This window comes from Mesocricetus auratus, unplaced genomic scaffold, assembly GCF_017639785.1.
Source record: "Mesocricetus auratus isolate SY011 unplaced genomic scaffold, BCM_Maur_2.0 Super-Scaffold_100046, whole genome shotgun sequence".
NCBI classification, from domain to species: domain Eukaryota; kingdom Metazoa; phylum Chordata; class Mammalia; order Rodentia; family Cricetidae; genus Mesocricetus; species Mesocricetus auratus.
Window position 1 is genome coordinate 4,649,324 of NW_024429223.1, and position 14,275 is coordinate 4,663,598.

At 49.1% G+C, this 14,275-nt stretch overlaps 1 long non-coding RNA gene across 1 annotated transcript; it reads left to right on the forward strand.

Annotated features, from left to right (window-relative positions):
* Positions 1-877: 877 nt before the first annotated feature.
* On the forward strand, positions 878-3,255 carry LOC110343034. The gene is made up of 2 exons (XR_002385224.2): positions 878-1,240; positions 2,947-3,255. It is a non-coding gene; the product is annotated as an uncharacterized LOC110343034 (long non-coding RNA).
* The last annotated feature ends 11,020 nt before the right edge of the window (positions 3,256-14,275 follow it).

The following is a 14,275-nucleotide window of genomic DNA, read 5'->3' on the forward strand; positions in this document are numbered from 1 at the left end:
TCATTTAGGTACTGGGAATCAAACCTGGATCTTCCACAAAAAGAAGTGCTCTTAACCACAGAGTCATCATCTCTCCAACCCCCATAATGAACACTTCTTGAGTGACTCACTGGTTCTGTAATGTTTTCTCTATGCAGTTTCTTTCTTTCTTCCTTCCTTCCTTCCTTCCTTCCTTCCTTCCTTCCTTCCTTCCTTCCTTTCTTTCTTCCTTTCTTTCTTTCTCTCTTCCTTCCTTCCTTCTTTTTCTTTTTGGGTGGGGTGGGGGATGGAGGTGTCTGACCTCTATTGTGTCTGGGTCCTGCCTAATTCTTCCAGAACAGTTCAGCTGGAAAGGTCTCTGCCATCTCCTAACACTCAGCGTTCATCCCAGGGGCAGGCACTGAACAGACCTCAAACCACTGTGGTACACTTCACCAGCAAGAAAGCACAACCGCCCTTAGGATAGATCTGTGCCCCTCCAGCTCGGGCTGCCCGGCTTGTCCTGGTGGAAACTGCGGGTGTCCCCATCTAGATCCTGAGCCAGCCGCTTCCCCCGTCAGCCCGTAGGACAGAACTGACAGTCTTACCTTGTCTGGACCCAACTTTGGAAAGATTCGATTTTCCTAATTCCCCTCCAGGTCCTGAGCGGAGTCAGTGACTGATGAGTTCCAGAACAGTCATGTGCTGGTCGTATTTATAGCACTAATTAATTAATACAGGTGAAGAGCTTGGACGATAAAGCGCCCCGACAGCGCAGTCTTAAAATGACGATTAACACCCAGGCTGGGGACCTTCGAATGTGAACGTATGGGGGGGGGGGAGACGCGCCTTCCCAGGTGGAGCCTTTTAAGAAGCAGCCACTTGATTACGGAAGACATAAATTAGCCGGAGGAAGCAGGGCTCAGGCAGTGACAGACTGCCGTAAGAATCCTTCCCCGTTTGGTTTCCATTTTAAATCGACACATATGGCGAGGGGTTGTTTAAGGGTTTCAAGCGCTCATGCATGCTCCCGAGGGAATATGGATGCTGAGATTTAAGTGAACTCAGGGGGTGCGCCCGGCTTCTCAGCAGCGGGAGAAGCTGGCGGTCGGTGCTGAGGCCTGCGAGGGCCAGAGGGCTCAGAGACGGTGGCCTTGCGTGACAGACGGAAGCACAGAGACGCCCCTCAGACGCGAGGCATTGACTTGTGATCCAGTGTCGTTCCGACCGAATGCAACTTGGGGAAGAAAGGGCTTGTTTCAGGTTACGGTCCTCCACCCAGGTAAGATGATGCAGGAGCTGAAGCAGAAACCGCAGGAGAGCCCTGTTAACTGACTAACTCTCTACTTCATGCTCAACTCCCTTCCTCTCACAGCCCAGGCCCATTTGCCCCGGGGATGGCGCTGCCCACAGTGGACTGGGCCCTAACACACCCGTTTGTCAATCAAGACGTGCTCACAGTCCTGGTCGCAAGCCAATCTGATCAGGACAGTCCCTCTTCTCAGGTGATGACGCGCTAGGCTGTGACACTTAGGTGACACTGTGTGTCAGGTTGACACTAAGAACGAGACAAAATATACATCTGGGAAGACCTGGTGGCACTACGGCCCCATCTAGGCACCGGGGATCAGGTGTGGCATCATCTTTTGCTGCAGAGATGTGAAAAATGTCTGTCAAAGACAGGGCGACGGTCACAACAACCTAGATGATGGCTTCACCCGGGGCCAGCTTGGTCAACCTGTGAGTTTGTTGGGCTGTCCCAGGGGAGAACGAGCGAGGGCTTTATTTGTCAGATTCTCGTCGTGGCGGCACAAACGAGAGTCACTTGGCAAAAGGGAACCATGAGTAAAGGAACGCCTCCATCGTACCGGCTTGTGGGGCATTTTCTTGATTAAGGATTGGTGTGGGATGACCCAGCCCACTGTGAGTCCTGACACACCTGGGCAAGTAGGCCTGTTTTGTAGAAGAAAGACCAAGCAAGCCAGGAGAGCAAGGCAGTAAGCAGCCTCCTCCAGGGTGTTAGCTTTGGCCTCTATCTCCGGGTTGTTGCCTTGAGTTACCGCCCTGACTTCCTTTGGCCGTAACCTGTACGATGCCTTTCCCAGGAGGAAGTCTGTTTGGTCAGGATTTTATCACAGCAGCAGAAAATCAAACTAGCACAGGGCCATTAGGTGCTCCACCACAGGTAAAAGCCAGCTTGGGATTCTGTATTGTGCATCTGGTTTGGGATGGCCCCTGACTCTTCCAACCTGAGAATCTAGTTGGGGTCCCGAGAGAACACAAGGTCTACCCTCTGCCCCGAGGAAAGCCAGATTCATAGTTCTGCAGGCCTTTACTTCAATCTCTGAAGGGATTTACTGCTCTTGCTAAGGCAGAGCCTCTGGGGGCAAAAGGGGTGTTTGCTTAGAGATGAGCCACCCTTTTGTGGTATTTGGGATCGAATCTAAGCTCTTTCACATATTAGGCAGGTGCTCTACCACTGAGCCGCACCCACAGCCCCTCACTGGGGAATTCTAGGCAGGGGCTCTACCACTGAGCCCCACCCCCAAACCCTCACTGGGGGATTCTAGGCAGGGGCTCTACCACTGAGCCGCACCCACAGCCCCTCACTGGGGGATTCTAGGCAGGGGCTTTACCACTGAGTCACACCCCCAGCCCCTCACTGGGGGATTCTAGGCAGGGGCTCTACCACTGAGTCACACCCCAGCCCCTCACTGGGGGATTCTAGGTAGGTGTTCTGCCAATAAGTTCTGTCTTCAGTTTTTTTTTTTTTTTTTTTTGTTGTTGTTGTTTTTTAATTTGAGATGCTCTTACTAAGTTGCCCAGGGAGACCTTGAACTTGTGATATGCAGCTCCAGCCTTGAAAGTAGCTGGGATAACAAGCCTGTGCCATCAGTCTGGCTGGTGCAAGCACTTTTGATGTTTCTTAGTAGCATACCCTGGGGCTGTGCCCATCTGTACCCATCAGGCTTTTTTTTTTTCTGACAGGCAACTGAAACTAACTCCAACACATTAGGAATTTACTGGAAGGCTTCCAGACAGCTCTGGAGAGGCTGGGAAGCATGGAGGAAAACGGCCTGGGGAAACGAGAGGAAGCAGGGATGATGAAGACATCTGGGTAGAGTTGCAGATAACGGTAGACATCTGGCTATATCTGCAAGTCCGGGCACCAACGTTGGAATCAAAGGGCTTGCTCCCTGTGTGTGCCTCTTCTCTTATAGCCCTACGGCCTGAGGTTAAGGAGCTCCAGGGGGCGATCCGGTTTGCTGTTATGTGATAAAACAGTTTTGACCTAAAGCAGCCTGGGTTTATTTCAGCTTACGGTTTATAGTCCATCACAAGAGGGGAGTCATGGAAGGGACTTGAGGTGGGAACCCACAGGCAGTACCTGAGGCAGAGGCCATGGAGGAGTGCTGCTTCCTGGCTTGCTCCCAGGCTTACCTCAGCTGTCTCCCACGCCCCTCCCTGCCCCCACCAACGCAGGCATGGCACTGCCCACGGTGGGCTCTGCCCTCCTGTAGCAGCTAGCAGCGAAGAAAACAGCTCCGCAGGCATGGCTATGGGCCACGCTCTTCAGCTGAGGTCCCCCTTGCGGGCAGCCAAGGTTAGTCACGGCAGATGGCTAAGCCCCGATGAATGGTTGCCTCGGGGCTAGGGAAGGGTAGAGCCCTCAAGAGGAGGGAGGCCCCTTGGAGAAAACGGAGACCTGAGAAGAAGGGGTGGTTATTAGGCAGCCACAGTGGCAGACGCTGCTTTGAGCAAGGGCTGGCTCACCACTGAGAGGCCAGGATGACCCTGTGTTGTACAGGAATATCCTCCAGGGGTCCAGCCGAGCCCTGGCATCAAAGATCATCATGGAGGACTTGCGATCGTGACCTTCTGTTTTGGAAGAAGGGTCACCAATTATCCAAACAGGTCGTACTCGAATCTTCCTTAAGTGCATGTGGCCTTGGGGGTCCCTGGGAGGTGCTGGAGGATATAGGTGTGGGAGCAGGAGGGGAGGGACTATCTCCACACAAGCGTTGGGAAGCCGCCATTCCCGCTGGGGGCAGACCCTTCTGCTGTGGCTGTCACCACGCTCCTGCCTGTGTAACTCCTCACCCATAGCTCTTAAGGAAGCCCAATAAGCTCACCCCGGTTTCCCCGGTGAACTCTGGTGGAATCGTACCTTGGTTTGCTGCAAGGACCGTAGGAGGAAGGTAGACACTGCTTATGTATCCCCAGGGGAAGGAATTTTAGCAACATCCTGACACCCCATCCTGCCCCTGTTGCAAGCTGTAGAGAGGCTTGGGGATGAGCAGTAGGGAGGGTCCTCATTTACTCTCCTTTGAGAGTGTACACCAAGGCCCAGGCTTACGGTAGGCATCTTTCTCTCCCTGACTTCCAGGGTCCTCTGCCCTCCGCCTGTGGGGATTCCGGGTGGGTGCTGACTCCCATTGTGTTTGTCTCCAATCCTGTAAATGTCCACCGGCACAGCAGCCGCTTAGGAACCTCCAGAACCTTTCCAGGACCCCAATGTGAGGGAGATCCAGCCATATCCCGGTGAATGGCCTCATTTGCCCCCCACCCCCCCGGAAGAGCACGGGTCTCAGCCAACTTTTCTCCTTCTCCCAAACACTCCGTGTCGTAAAACATGCTCACCCCACGAGAATATTAGTGGATTTTAAAGGCTCCTAACAACCCCATTCTCGTGCTTTTGGGTGGCTGTTCTGCTGTAGGATCTGTGGTTCACAGATACCTTTTGCAGCTCAATCTCTGGTTTGTCTGGGACCTCGCTATCATCAGACCGGGGGGTGGGGGGTGGGGGGTGGGGAAGAGGGGATGGGTGGTAAAGCATTGAGCAAGATAATGATAATAAGGCAAGTCGACAAAAGTCCATTTAGCCTTGGGATCTTATGGTGGGGGGTCCTCACTCCTTTTCTTGAGCATGCTTGATGTTTTCATCTCGTGCTCTCTCTGCAAGCTTGCTTCTTTTTGGCAAATATGGCTGTGGGCATCTCAGTCTAGCTCAAGCATTCTGCTCTTGGGCTTCTCCCCTCTCCCGGAGGCTTCTGGGGCTTTGGCTCAGTGCAGTGTGTGTTTTCTCTAAGACCAAGACCTTGCCCTGTGGGGATGTCTGCGATGATCTGCAGTCACACGCACTGTCACTGTGGCTCAAAATTCACCACCTTCTTTGTCTTTTTTTTTTTTTGTTAAAATTGCGCTTAATACATGTAACGTAAAAGTGACCTTGTTAACCTGACATTTTAAAAGAAAAATATCACACGCGTGTATAAACAAGTGTGTGCGTGTGTCTGTGGGTGCGGGTGTGTGTGGAGGCCAGAAGAGGGCGCTGGAGTCCTAAGCGGTTGTGAGCTGCCCTGTGCGGATGCTGAGAACTGAATTCCAGTCCCCTTCAAGGGCAGCAGTGCGGCTAGCTACTCAGCAGTCCTTCCGGCTCCCATCGGAATCGTTCTAAAATGGATAGTTCAGTGCTGGGGACTGCAAGTTTCCACCTTCTTCTGCAGAACCTGTCATTTTGCAACCAAAACTCCACACTCACTAAACAGCCACTCCCCATCCCCAGCTCCTTGAAATCTGCATTCTACTGTCTATCTCTACAATTTTGACTGTGTCAAGAACTTCCTACAGGGGGAGTAATACCATAGTATTTTGTGATTGGCTAATGTCACTTAATATAATGTCCTTGAGGTTCAATCGTGTAGCACATAGCTGAATTGCTTTTGTGTTTTCAGCCTGGGTAATATTTCATCATATGGTTGCACTGTAGTTTATCCGTCCTCTGCCAAAGGACACTTGGGTTCACCTCTGGGCTATCGTGAACAGTGCTGCAGTGAACATGTGGCATATCATTTTTTTTCCTCCCGCGCGATCCTGCTTTCTATTCCTTTAGGCATATACTCAGAAGTGGCATCACTATATCAGATAGTAATTTCATTTTATGTATTTTGAGGAATCAAGCTTCATACTGTTTCCCCGCAGTGGCTGGCTTCGTCATTGCACGGTTTACCCACAGCGTGTTCTATCAGGTGTGAGGCAGTACGTCATTGTGGCTTTGATTAGCATTTTCCCTGTGACAAACAATATCTTTTCACACATGTGCTGGCCATTGTATAGTCTTACTTGAAGAAGGAACAAGTTAGTTCTTTGCCTGTTTTACAAAGTGGGCTGTTGTTTGGAGTTATCTAAAATTCTACATTTTAACCCTCAACAGATTTATTCCTCTACTGATTGCATCTTCCTCCTCCCTCCCATCCTCCCTCCCTTCCTTTCTTTGTTTTGTTTTTATTTTTTTGAAACAAGGTTTCTGCATGTGTTAAGCTTTTTCTTTTGCTAGCCGCTTTGGTTTATCCCCTGCCAGTCGCCTGGGCTCTGCCGCGCCAGCCTGGTTCTAGATCCGCATGAGTCCCAAATAAACACACAGGAGGCTATATTAATTATGAAGCTGTTGGCCTTGCTTGTCTCTTACTGGCTAGCTTTGCCTTAAGTAATTACCCCATAATTGTTAATCTAAGTATGTTTCTTACCGGAGAATAGTTCCCGGTGTCCTACTCCCATGGCGTCACATGTTGACTGTCTTGTGTTTCTCCTACCCAGAGTTCTCCTGGATTCCTAGCCCCACCTATCTAGATTCCTATTGGCCAGACAGTGCTTTATTAGCATAAGACTTCCCCAACATGCATGTAGCTCTGGCTGTCTTGGAATTCACTCTATAGACAGGCTGGTCTTGAATTCAGAGATCTGTCTGCCTCTGCCTCCCGAGTGCTGGGATTAAATACATGCTCCACTACTGCCTGGCTCGATTGTATCTTTCAATGCCTTAGAAGTTTACAAGTAACTTTTTAGTTGTAGTAATTGATAGTGTGTGACTATCAGAGGACAACTTGGAGGAGTTGGTTCTCTCTTATTTTTATCTATGTATGTATGTATGTATGTATGTATGTATGTATGTATCTATGTATCTATCTATCTATCTATCTATCTATCTATCTATCTATCTATTTTTGGTTTTTCAAGACAGGGTTTCTCCGTGTAGCCTTGGTTGTCCTGGAACTTGCTCTGTAGATCAGGCTGGGCTCAAACTCATAGAGATCTGCCTGCCTTTGCCTCCCAAGTGCTCCCAAGGTGTGCGCCACCATTGCCCAGATCTCTCTTCTACCATGTAGGTTATGGGGATTGAACTCAGGTCTAGTCACATGTGCCTTTCGTGACAGCTGTTTAGAGTATGTATGCATTCCAACCAATTGGTAATTTCCTTTCTATTTTAGGTGTTTGCTAAATCCATGCCATGGAACTATTCCCTATGTTTTATTCTAAGAGTTTCATAGATTGTAGGTCTTACATTTAAGCTTTTGATTTACCGTTGTTAGAGGGATGGTGGTTCTCTCACCAGCAAATGTTCCTGGCATTCCTGCTGAGAGCCGTTAGCCCACAGGTGTGAAGGGTTTACTCCTGCCCTTGCTGTATTAGTCCATGTGCTTGTATTTGCTCCCAAAGTTTAGTGTAAGTTTTCCCACACCAGGGAGGGTGAAGCTTTCCACCTTGATCTTTTTCAAGATTGTTTTGCCCGAAACCTCGTCAAAGAGGCTTGCCACTCAGAACCTGAATGAGGCTGACGAGAGTGAGGAGGTGTCTGGGATGTGCCATTTAAGGAGACAATTTTTTTCCCTTGGGGAGAAGGGAGGACTGCCATGGGTTCTCATCTTTTTGTATGACTGTGAACCCAAGATACTGCCGAAAACTTTTGTTCAGGAATCTTCTTTGTCTCCTCCTCTTAACCCATGCCCGACACTACTTTGCCCTCCTAAACTCTGCAGCCCACTCTGACCTCCACCCAGTAACTCCACTCTTTATCCCATTTTGTTTTCCAGAACACTTAGCACCTTTTCATATTACATGCTATGTAATACTGCCCGCCAGTGAAGTTCACTGCTATCGTTTGGTCTCTTTTAACCGAAAGGTTGGCACCACCATGGCTGGGATCATCCTTGGTCTCATGCTCCTAAGGGCGACCGTGGCATGGGGTGGGCACTGAATTCATATTTATTATATGCTGGCATATTTGTAGATATGCTGCCTTCTCCTAGACCGTGTGGCCTCGTTGGGTGTGTTTGTAGCCTTTTGATGCTTTGATGGACAGAAACAACTTAAGGTTTTGTATTGGTTCACAGTTTCAGAGGTTTTTTTTTTTTTTTTTTTGCTCATGTTTGCTTGGTCTTCTCGACTTGGACAAGCTCATGGTGATGGGGGGATGTGTGGAGGCATAGAGCTATTCACTTTGTGGCGAACCAGGAAGCAGTCAGGGATAATATACCCTCAAGGACCCCCATGCCCACCCCAAGACCTACTTTTCTAGCTAGGGCTAGCTGCTAATTTTTTTGTTTTTTTAAAACAAGCTCTCAAAATAGCGCCACCTGCTGGAGACCAACAAGTGAGCCTGTTGTGTGATTTAGTGGCTGAGTGGTGGATTTAAATGAGTACGTGTCCGAGTTTTGGCTGCTTCAGCCAGTTTTCTCCCTCTAGGTAAACATCCCCCTTTCGAAGCTCCGGGAGACAATTCCAGTTAATGTTTACGACCTATTAAACAGACATTCAAATGGGGTATGGTTGGTTCTAGGTACCGTTCTCACCCTATGTCCCTGGAAGTCAGCGTTACTTACTTTCTATTAATACGACAAAAGAATTCACGACAGAAGCAACGTCAGGGAGATAAAGACGTATCGTGGTTCATGATTTCGGAGGGTTCTGCCCGTGGTCTCTGGGCCCATACCCCTGAACAGAAGAACATCACAGTAGCAGCACATGGCAGAGGCTACATAGTCACATTACCCCGGACAGCGATTACAAAGCGTGGCGGATAAAAGGGTTCTATGCCCCCAAGGCCCTGGCCCAGGGACCAACTTCTTCCAGATAGCTTCTACTTCCTCAAGTTCCCTGAGGCCCCTCAAAATAGTTCCTCTAGGTGGGGAGCGGGCAATGAGCATTTGACCCTCTAGGGCACATTTATTATTTCAACTGTCACAGCAGGTCAGGTGGTTATCCCAATTTTTGGGGGGCATGGAAAATGAGGTATAGAAAACTGACTTGCCCGTGTACCTTTAAAGTAACTTACATGAAGATATTCAGCTCATGAGTGAAAACCCAATTACAGATCCTAGCTCAGAACCTAACCATACCCTGTGAGCCTCCAACCTACAGCAAATCACTTACTTTGTCTGTCAGTCCGTCCGTCCGTCCGTCCGTCTATCCATCCATCTTGTCTCCGTATGTGTATGGGGGGGGGGTAAGCACATACCTTGACACATACAACTTTCATGAGTTGGTAATCCCTGACTTTATAGTGCACCCTGTGAATGAGCTTGGTGACTGTGGTGATTCCAGACTGTGACATCTTTGCATCAAAGGGTCTCTTCTGTTGCCTGTTTTGAGACGAGGTCTCATTTAGCTGAGCCTGACCTTGAACTTGTTAGGTGGCTGAGGACACACTACTTGAACCCTTGATTTTTCTGTCTCCATTTCAAGTGCCGGGGTTGCAGGTGTGTGTCTCTCCATGCTTGGTGTTCTTTTGGAGCCCATCCAGGGGCGGCGTTATTGGAGGTCCCTTTTCGTTCTGCTAAGGTTTGCTTCATTTGTTGTTAAGATCAATCTTAGTTTTTAACAATATCTATTAATTTCTTGTTGGGGAAGTCCTGTGTATATGTCAATAAAGCACTGTTGGCCAATAGGGAACCAAGATAGGTGGGACTAGGAGCCCAGGAGGACTCTGGGGAGGAGAAACACAGGAAGTCGAGATGTAACCGCCATAGGGATAAGAAGCCTGGAAATTTCTCCGGTAAGAGAAATACTTAGATTAACAATTATGGGATAAATACTTAAGTCAGAGCTAGCCAGTGAGAAACAAGCAAGGCCAACAGCTTCATAATTAATACAGCCTCCTGTGTGTTATTTGGGACTGATGCGGCTCTGGAACCAGGCTGGCGGGAAGGCTTCTCTTTACAAATTTTATTTTATGTGTGCATGTTTTGCCCGTGTGAGTGTATATGCACCATGAGTGTGCTTTGGTGCCCGTGAAAGTCAGAAGAGGGTATCAGATTCCCTGGTCCTCGAGTTACACAGGCTTGCGAGCCATCGTGTGGGTGCCTTCAGGGGCCAGAAGAGGGTGTTGGATCCCCTGGAATTGGTGTTACAGATGCTGTATAGGTGTTGGGAACTCAGCTCAGGCCCTAACCACTAAGCAATTCCCCAGACCCATCTATTATAATTTTAAATGAAGCCTTAAGGTGTTGCTTAGACGTGGTCTAAAGTGTAGATCATGGCTCTTCTTCACTCAAGTGCGTGGTCTTTTTGAGATCTCCCCTGGAGGTTTGGGGAGCCCATGAAATGTGTACTTTAGTGCGGCTGACACACGCCAGTGCTTTTCGGTAAAGCCTAAGTGCTGTGTTTCACAGTTCCTAAACAAAAGCCATTTATCTGTAAGGCTTCCCAGGCCTCAGCCAGATGTTCTAGAGAGCTCTATCCGGAGTCCCTCTTTACGAAGCTTCTATTGTTTGTCATTCTGCTCTGAAACAGACACTTCACCGGCCTGGGGCCCTGGCCCCCACCTGCTCAGCACAGGACAGCAACTGCACCTGGTCTGGCCCCTGCTCCCCCGCCCCGCCCCACACTCAGGCATATTGTAAGAAAGCTGCTGTAGGAAGAAGCCAGAGAAATAAGGGGGTTCAGCTCATGTGTCTGCTTTTCTTCTCAGCCCAGCACTGCCTGCTCTTCAGGGTCTGCAAACAGTTGCCTCGTGTATTTGTCTAGTCTTATAGTTGTTTTTTGGCAGTCGGGAAAGGCTCATATCAGTTATTCCGGCAGGGCTGGAAGTCAGAGTTCTCCAGTATTTCTTCAGTGAGAAGTCATTTGAAATATAAACGCTGATATCTATTTGCCCGCGCCTGTGTTTTACATTTTAGCGAAAAGCGATTAATTAGCAGGACAGACAGCACGCGTGGCTTTAGCTCTTTGCCCACCACTCGAATGGCACTTGATAAACTGACTCTTCATTAAAATGGGCAATAAAGAACCAGCCTTGGGCCACTGGCAACAGAGCCGGCCACGTTGCTAACCGGCTGTGTCAAAACAGATGCGTGACCTCGGTTTCCCCATCTGTTACAACAGCTAAGTGGGCTTTGTGTCCTCGGGTCCTTCTAGCCCTGACATCCCATGACTGTTCCAGAATCAAAAGCCAGCATGGCGTTTAATCTCTCCTGACGGTAAGCCTTCTCCAGGGGGTTGAAACACAGACATTCTGGATAGGAGAAATGCCCGAGTCACTGGAACAGGAGGGTTGAAATCTTGGGAAAGGAAAGCTGAGTTTCGCCAGGCGTTGGTGGCGCATGCCTTTAATCCCAGCACTTGGGAGGCAGAGGCAGGTGGATCTCTGTGAGTTCGAGGCCAGCCTGGTCTACAGAGTGAGTTCCAAGACAGCCTCCAAAACAATACAGAGAAACCCTGTCTCGAAAAACCAAAGAAGAAGAAGAAGAAGAGCTGAATTCTATTAATTGATAATTTTGTATAAAAGCTTTTGATCCTCATAATTCCCACAGGGTCCGTCTTATGGTCCCCACTTCTCAGCTTGAAAAACTGAGGCTCAGAGAAACTGACTGAAACCTCAGATATAACACAGTAGCCCAGGCTCCCTGCCCCCCCCCCACCTCCCCAGCTTCTGTTCTTCCTGCTAACGTTGCAGGAGCAATCCACCCTGCATCACTTGACTTCAAGGCCATCTGAGGATGCCCACTTCACTATAAAATCCAACTCGAGTTTTTCTGATTATGGGCCTTTCACAGGTCGGGGGTCTGAGGTTGCCTGAAATTCCCCAAGGAAAAGTGCGTAGCTAGCAGCCAGCGAGGCTAGGAGTTTTTACTAGTGACTGTTAGCGTCACAAAGTGAGGGGTCTGTGCACACACAGTGGTCATAGCCACTGCACTTGACTTCTCTGTCTCGCCCCGGCCCGTGGCCTCTCTCACATCGCCGAGTCCGCTCTTTGCTCCCCTGAAGTTCTGTACAGGAGGAGAGAGCCCAGCTGTGCTGCTTCTCTTTGTGAGACTGGTTCATTCCACTCAGCACCGCAATCCTTCATTTTCAGCCATTTCCCAGCAAGAAACGCGATTCCCTTCCTCTTTATACCCGAGTAACACTGCGTCGTGTGTGTAATTCACACTTTGTTTATCTACTTGTCATCCGCTGATGGGCCTTGCCTTGCGTGCTTGGGTCTGGGCCTTGCATGCATGAGTCTGGGCCTTGCATGCTTGGGTCTGGGCCTTGCATGCTTGGGTCTGGACCTTGCATGCATGGGACTGGGCCTTGCATGCTTGGGTCTGGGCCTTGTGTGCACGGGTCTGGGTCTTGCATTCTTGGGTCTGGGCCTTGTGTGCACGGGTCTGGGTCTTGCATTCACGGGTCTGGGTCTTGCTGCATGGTCTGGGCCTTGCATGCATAATTCTGCGGGGATCTTTGCAGCGATCTGATTTTGGTTCTGTTGATTGTGTCCCAGCCAGGCTCTAGCTTGATGTTATGAGCCCTATCTTTAATATTTTGATGGGCCTCTGCTGACGCCCACACTGGATGTTCTAATTCACATTCCTGCCCTTTACAAAGGAATCTCTAGCTCTCTCCCATGGTCCATGCCTAGGCAAGGTCTCCTTGAGTTGAGTCTTAGGAGCAGAAGTGAATGAACTATACAGAAAGGCGCTGTTGCGTCTGGAAGCGTGAATTGATTACGCACTTGGAAGACTTTGTTTTTATCTTCTGAGGCTGAGACATGTGACCTCAGACTTCTCTTCCTACACAGAAGAAACCCAGCAGAAACGTTTGTACGGGCACCAGAATGTTTACAACGCCAAAGTCTGCAAAGAGAGTTTCAGGGTTCAAGAGCACGGGTCGCTCTTCCAGGGGACCTGAGTTTGATTCCCAGCACCCTCACGCTGGCTCACAGCCATCGGTAACTCCGTTTCCAGGGGATCTGACGCTAGCCTTCTGGCCTCCAAGGATACTGCGTTCACACGGTACACGTACGTACATGCAGGCAAAACATACACGCATATGATAAAAATAAATATTAAAAATATTTTAAAAAATCCCCAGTGGTCCCCATTAACAGATTGGATACATAAGCTACAGGGCATTCATATAAAGGATTATTAAGTGACAAGAAAAACAAATGCGCCAGTTTATGTCTGACAATCTGAGTGACTCTTTTTTATTGTTTGAGGATTTCACACATGTATGTTGTGCTTTGATCAACACCCCGCCCCTTCTCCTCTTTTGAAAGAGGAGTTCTAGGTTCTAGGGCGTTGCTTCGAAACTCCATTTACATAAAATTCCTCAACTAAGGATAACTTGAACTGTGCTGTTAGACGTTGCTGCAGTAAGTACCTTTGGGTAGCAGGGTGCAGGCGTGATTGGCAGAGGGCACAGAAGGGATACTGTTCTAGCTCTTGGCTTCAGGAACGGTGACTTAAGTGTGCTTAGTTTGGGATAACAAGTTGAGGTATGCGTTTAGGATGCACATTTGCCCATATGGCGAGAAAAACCAAACAGGCTGGAGAGATGGATCAGTGGTTACGAGCACTTGCTGATTTTGCAGAAGACCCAAGTTTAGTTCCCAGTATCCACATGGCAGCTCGCAACCATCTGTAACTCCACTTCCAGGAGATCCAACACCCTCCCCTAGCCTCTGAGGGTCCTAGGCACGCATAGGTTGCACACACATATAGGTAGACTGTTTTCCTTAGGGTTTCCATTGCTGTGGTGAAGATGAGAAGCAACCTTTGTCTGACACTTACTTATTGCAGCTCATAGAAATAACTCAGGACAGGAACTCAAGCAGGGCAGGAGCCCAGAGGCAGGAGCTGATGCAGAGGCCATGGAGCGTGCTGCTCACTGGCTTGCTCCCCATGGCTTGCTCAGCCTGCTTCCTTATAGAACCCAAGACCACCAGCCCAGAGATGGTACCACCCACCATGGGATGGGCCCTCCTACATCAATCATCAATCAAGAAGAAAAGAACACATCATATGTTTGCCCTCAGGCCAATCTAGCAAGGGCGTTTTTTTCTCAGTCAATGTTCCCTCCTCCAAAATGACCTGGCCTTGTGTCAAGGTGACATAAAACTAGCCAGAACACAGGCAAAACACCCACATGCGTAGAATAAAAATAAGTGTATCTTAAGAAACGAACAAACAAAAATGGTTCATTGTTAAGGCAAAAGTGCCTTGATCCAGCTTGAGGACAGCTGCAGATGAAAAGAAGATGCTGTCCCTGCTAACATGAG